Source organism: Salvelinus namaycush, unplaced genomic scaffold (genome assembly GCF_016432855.1).
Source record: "Salvelinus namaycush isolate Seneca unplaced genomic scaffold, SaNama_1.0 Scaffold1076, whole genome shotgun sequence".
Taxonomy (NCBI): Eukaryota; Metazoa; Chordata; class Actinopteri; order Salmoniformes; family Salmonidae; genus Salvelinus; species Salvelinus namaycush.
The window spans coordinates 52,819-59,869 of NW_024057760.1; positions in this window are offsets into that span (position 1 = coordinate 52,819).

Sequence of the window (7,051 nt, forward strand, 5' to 3'; positions counted from 1 at the left end):
ACCGACCAGGTTTGTCTTGCCGATGAAAGATTTGTCACGTTCTGCGCATTTATATGTGGCCAACACTATTAATAGATGTAATAATTGATAGGTAAAATACAGTATTGTTATGCTAGCCAAATAATTTTAGGGGTTAATATAGAATTGCCTGGTGAAGTTAAGATCAATAGATCAAACTTAACTGTCCTCGGTTTTCAGATGAGTTTCAAAGGAAGAGAACAATTTAATTTTCATTAATTTGCATAGAATATGCTTTAAAAAGTCACCACAAGTGACGTCATTCAACAACAAAACCCCCCACACGCCAGTATAGACTCAAGAGCTTTGTCCTTTCTCTGTCTCTTTGACTTGAGTATTTTCGGTCCTGACAGTCCTCCTTCACTCTCCTACCCATTAACACTTACAATGTTGTCACTGAGCTTCACAGAGATCTGGATTTACTGCAGAGAGTCACTGGTTAGTTCCGATACTGTTCTTCAGCCCCATAAATGTGCACATCTTTTTACCTGCATGCATCTCACTTATTCCATTGGCTTGGTTAATTTAAAATGTAAAAAGTATTAGCCTCATTTGGCTGGCTTGGTTCATGTAAAAGGTATTAACCTCATTTGGCTGACATGGTTCATGTAAAAGGTATTAACCTCATTTGGCTGACATGGTTCTTGTAAAAGGTATTAACCTCATTTGGCTGACATGGTTCATGTAAAAGGTATTAACCTCATTTGGCTGACATGGTTCATGTAAAAGGTATTAACCTCATTTGGCTGACATGGTTCATGTAAAAGGTATTAACCTCATTTGGCTGGGTTGGTTCATGTAAAAGGTATTAACCTCATTTGGCTGACATGGTTCATGTAAAAGGTATTAACCTCATTTGGCTGACATGGTTCATGTAAAAGGTATTAACCTCATTTGGCTGATATGGTTCATGTAAAAGGTATTAACCTCATTTGGCTTACATGGTTCATGTAAAAGGTATTAACCTCATTTGGCTGACATGGTTCATGTAAAAGGTATTAACCTCATTTGGCTGACATGGTTCATGTAAAAGGTATTAACCTCATTTGGCTGACATGGTTCATGTAAAAGGTATTAACCTCATTTGGCTGACATGGTTCATGTAAAAGGTATTAACCTCATTTGGCTGACATGGTTCATGTAAAAGGTATTAACCTCATTTGGCTGGCTTGGTTCATGTAAAAGGTATTAACCTCATTTGGCTGACATGGTTCATGTAAAAGGTATTAACCTCATTTGGCTGACATGGTTCATGTAAAAGGTATTAACCTCATTTGGCTGGCTTGGTTCATGTAAAAGGTATTAACCTCATTTGGCTGGCTTGGTTCATGTAAAAGGTATTAACCTCATTTGGCTGGGTTGGTTCATGTAAAAGGTATTAACCTCATTTGGCTGACATGGTTCATGTAAAAGGTATTAACCTCATTTGGCTGACATGGTTCATGTAAAAGGTATTAACCTCATTTGGCTGACATGGTTCATGTAAAAGGTATTAACCTCATTTGGCTTACATGGTTCATGTAAAAGGTATTAACCTCATTTGGCTTACATGGTTCATGTAAAAGGTATTAACCTCATTTGGCTGACATGGTTCATGTAAAAGGTATTAACCTCATTTGGCTGACATGGTTCATGTAAAAGGTATTAACCTCATTTGGCTGGCTTGGTTCATGTTAAAGGTATTAACCTCATTTGGCTGACATGGTTCATGTAAAAGGTATTAACCTCATTTGGCTGACAAGGTTCATGTAAAAGGTATTAACCTCATTTGGCTGACATGGTTCATGTAAAAGGTATTAACCTCATTTGGCTGGCTTGGTTCATGTAAAAGGTATTAACCTCATTTGGCTGACATGGTTCATGTAAAAGGTATTAACCTCATTTGGCTGACATGGTTCATGTAAAAGGTATTAACCTCATTTGGCTGGCTTGGTTCATGTACAAGGTATTAACCTCATTTGGCTGACATGGTTCATGTAAAAGGTATTAACCTCATTTGGCTGGCTTGGTTCATGTAAAAGGTATTAACCTCATTTGGTTGACATGATTCATGTAAAAGGTATTAACCTCATTTGGCTGGCTTGGTTCATGTAAAAGGTATTAACCTCATTTGGCTGACATGGTTCATGTAAAAGGTATTAACCTCATTTGGCTGACATGGTTCATGTAAAAGGTATTAACCTCATTTGGCTGGGTTGGTTCATGTAAAAGGTATTAACCTCATTTGGCTGACATGGTTCATGTAAAAGGTATTAACCTCATTTGGCTGACATGGTTCATGTAAAAGGTATTAACCTCATTTGGCTGATATGGTTCATGTAAAAGGTATTAACCTCATTTGGCTTACATGGTTCATGTAAAAGGTATTAACCTCATTTGGCTGACATGGTTCATGTAAAAGGTATTAACCTCATTTGGCTGACATGGTTCATGTAAAAGGTATTAACCTCATTTGGCTGACATGGTTCATGTAAAAGGTATTAACCTCATTTGGCTGACATGGTTCATGTAAAAGGTATTAACCTCATTTGGCTGGCTTGGTTCATGTAAAAGGTATTAACCTCATTTGGCTGACATGGTTCATGTAAAAGGTATTAACCTCATTTGGCTGACATGGTTCATGTAAAAGGTATTAACCTCATTTGGCTGGCTTGGTTCATGTAAAAGGTATTAACCTCATTTGGCTGGCTTGGTTCATGTAAAAGGTATTAACCTCATTTGGCTTGCTTGGTTCATGTAAAAGGTATTAACCTCATTTGGCTGACATGGTTCATGTAAAAGTTATTAACCTCATTTGGCTTGCTTGGTTCATGTAAAAGGTATTAACCTCATTTGGCTGACATGGTTCATGTAAAAGGTATTAACATCATTTGGCTGACATGGTTCATGTAAAAGGTATTAACCTCATTTGGCTTGCTTGGCTCATGTAAAAGGTATTAACCTCATTTGGCTGACATGGTTCATGTAAAAGGTATTAACCTCATTTGGCTGACATGGTTCATGTAAAAGGTATTAACCTCATTTGGCTGGGTTGGTTCATGTAAAAGGTATTAACCTCATTTGGCTGACATGGTTCATGTAAAAGGTATTAACCTCATTTGGCTGACATGGTTCATGTAAAAGGTATTAACCTCATTTGGCTGACATGGTTCATGTAAAAGGTATTAACCTCATTTGGCTTACATGGTTCATGTAAAAGGTATTAACCTCATTTGGCTTACATGGTTCATGTAAAAGGTATTAACCTCATTTGGCTGACATGGTTCATGTAAAAGGTATTAACCTCATTTGGCTGACATGGTTCATGTAAAAGGTATTAACCTGATTTGGCTGACATGGTTCATGTAAAAGGTATTAACCTCATTTGGCTGACATGGTTCATGTAAAAGGTATTAACCTCATTTGGCTGGCTTGGTTCATGTAAAAGGTATTAACCTCATTTGGCTGACATGGTTCATGTAAAAGGTATTAACCTCATTTGGCTGACATGGTTCATGTAAAAGGTATTAACCTCATTTGGCTGACATGGTTCATGTAAAAGGTATTAACCTCATTTGGCTGACATGGTTCATGTAAAAGGTATTAACCTCATTTGGCTGGCTTGGTTCATGTAAAAGGTATTAACCTCATTTGGCTGGCTTGGTTCATGTAAAAGGTATTAACCTCATTTGGCTTGCTTGGTTCATGTAAAAGGTATTAACCTCATTTGGCTGACATGGTTCATGTAAAAGTTATTAACCTCATTTGGCTTGCTTGGTTCATGTAAAAGGTATTAACCTCATTTGGCTGACATGGTTCATGTAAAAGGTATTAACCTCATTTGGCTGACATGGTTCATGTAAAAGGTATTAACCTCATTTGGCTGGCTTGGTTCATGTAAAAGGTATTAACCTCATTTGGCTGGCTTGGTTCATGTAAAAGGTATTAACCTCATTTGGCTGGCTTGGTTCATGTAAAAGGTATTAACCTCATTTGGCTGACATGGTTCATGTTAAAGGTATTAACCTCATTTGACTGACATGGTTCATGTAAAAGGTATTAACCTCATTTGGCTGACATGGTTCATGTAAAAGGTATTAACCTCATTTGGCTGGCTTGGTTCATGTAAAAGGTATTAACCTCATTTGGCTGGCTTGGTTCATGTAAAAGGTATTAATCTCATTTGGCTGGCTTGGTTCATGTAAAAGGTATTAACCTCATTTGACTGGCTTGGTTCATGTAAAAGGTATTAACCTCATTTGACTGGCTTGGTTCATGTAAAAGGTATTAACCTCATTTGGCTGGCTTGGTTCATGTAAAAGGTATTAACCTCATTTGGCTGGCTTGGTTCATGTAGAAGGTATTAACCTCATTTGGCTGGCTTGGTTCATGTAAAAGGTATTAATCTCATTTGGCTGGCTTGGTTCATGTAAAAGGTATTAACCTCATTTGACTGGCTTGGTTCATGTAAAAGGTATTAACCTCATTTGACTGGCTTGGTTCATGTAAAAGGTATTAACCTCATTTGGCTGGCTTGGTTCATGTAAAAGGTATTAACCTCATTTGGCTGGCTTGGTTCATGTAAAAGGTATTAACCTCATTTGGCTGGCTTGGTTCATGTAGAAGGTATTAACCTCATTTGGCTGGCTTGGTTCATGTAAAAGGTATTAATCTCATTTGGCTGGCTTGGTTCATGTAAAAGGTATTAACCTCATTTGACTGGCTTGGTTCATGTAAAAGGTATTAACCTCATTTGACTGGCTTGGTTCATGTAAAAGGTATTAACCTCATTTGGCTGGCTTGGTTCATGTAAAAGGTATTAACCTCATTTGGCTGGCTTGGTTCATGTAGAAGGTATTAACCTCATTTGGCTGGCTTGGTTCATGTAAAAGGTATTAACCTCATTTGACTGACATGGTTCATGTAAAAGGTATTAACCTCATTTGGCTGACATGGTTCATGTAAAAGGTATTAACCTCATTTGGCTGGCTTGGTACATGTTAAAGCTATTAACCTCATTTGGCTTACATGGTTCATGTAAAAGGTATTAACCTCATTTGGCTGACATGGTTCATGTAAAAGGTATTAACCTCATTTGGCTGACATGGTTCATGTAAAAGGTATTAACCTGATTTGGCTGACATGGTTCATGTAAAAGGTATTAACCTCATTTGGCTGACATGGTTCATGTAAAAGGTATTAACCTCATTTGGCTGGCTTGGTTCATGTAAAAGGTATTAACCTCATTTGGCTGACATGGTTCATGTAAAAGGTATTAACCTCATTTGGCTGACATGGTTCATGTAAAAGGTATTAACCTCATTTGGCTGACATGGTTCATGTAAAAGGTATTAACCTCATTTGGCTGACATGGTTCATGTAAAAGGTATTAACCTCATTTGGCTGGCTTGGTTCATGTAAAAGGTATTAACCTCATTTGGCTGGCTTGGTTCATGTAAAAGGTATTAACCTCATTTGGCTTGCTTGGTTCATGTAAAAGGTATTAACCTCATTTGGCTGACATGGTTCATGTAAAAGTTATTAACCTCATTTGGCTTGCTTGGTTCATGTAAAAGGTATTAACCTCATTTGGCTGACATGGTTCATGTAAAAGGTATTAACCTCATTTGGCTGACATGGTTCATGTAAAAGGTATTAACCTCATTTGGCTGGCTTGGTTCATGTAAAAGGTATTAACCTCATTTGGCTGGCTTGGTTCATGTAAAAGGTATTAACCTCATTTGGCTGGCTTGGTTCATGTAAAAGGTATTAACCTCATTTGGCTGACATGGTTCATGTTAAAGGTATTAACCTCATTTGACTGACATGGTTCATGTAAAAGGTATTAACCTCATTTGGCTGACATGGTTCATGTAAAAGGTATTAACCTCATTTGGCTGGCTTGGTTCATGTAAAAGGTATTAACCTCATTTGGCTGGCTTGGTTCATGTAAAAGGTATTAATCTCATTTGGCTGGCTTGGTTCATGTAAAAGGTATTAACCTCATTTGACTGGCTTGGTTCATGTAAAAGGTATTAACCTCATTTGACTGGCTTGGTTCATGTAAAAGGTATTAACCTCATTTGGCTGGCTTGGTTCATGTAAAAGGTATTAATCTCATTTGGCTGGCTTGGTTCATGTAAAAGGTATTAACCTCATTTGGCTGGCTTGGTTCATGTAAAAGGTATTAACCTCATTTGGCTGGCTTGGTTCATGTAGAAGGTATTAACCTCATTTGGCTGGCTTGGTTCATGTAAAAGGTATTAACCTCATTTGACTGACATGGTTCATGTAAAAGGTATTAACCTCATTTGGCTGACATGGTTCATGTAAAAGGTATTAACCTCATTTGGCTGGCTTGGTACATGTTAAAGCTATTAACCTCATTTGGCTGGCTTGGTACATGTAAAAGGTATTAACCTCATTTGGCTGGCTTGACAAGTTAATGATGCTTTCTTTATTTGGTTCATTTTTAAAAAGGAAAGTTTGGCTTGACAGTGGCTGCAAAGACATTGCTAAGCGTATTTTCCGATCTAGGACCAGGCTAAGTGAACACGTCTAGCGTCTCTTTGATCAAAGTGGCAATGTGTCCTCAGGTCTCCTACCTCCATTGACAATCACACCCCAGCCTATATATGGTTGACTCAGTGTATGAAAGTGTTGCCTGTGCCAACAGATCAATGACTGGTTACTGGTATTAAGCAGAGCTACAGTGAGTAATATAGAGAATAAGTAAGGCAGGGTGTGTACATCAACCTGATCCTAGAGCATTTCCTATGTTTCTGTATGTAAATCCTAGACGTTATAACCCCCATCCATCCACCCTCCTTTTGTTTTTACCATAAGTAACCACCTGTCTTGTGTTTCCATACAAACGTAACATATACTCATTTGAGTGTCCCGGATTTACATTTACTATGTTACACCTAGTCTATGAGGGCAGGCAGTAAGTCACCCATTAAAAAGTCTCATGGAGAAATAGATTGACGCCCACACACACACGCATGTACGACAAACACACACAACCAAGAAAATACGACATACATGACAAAAC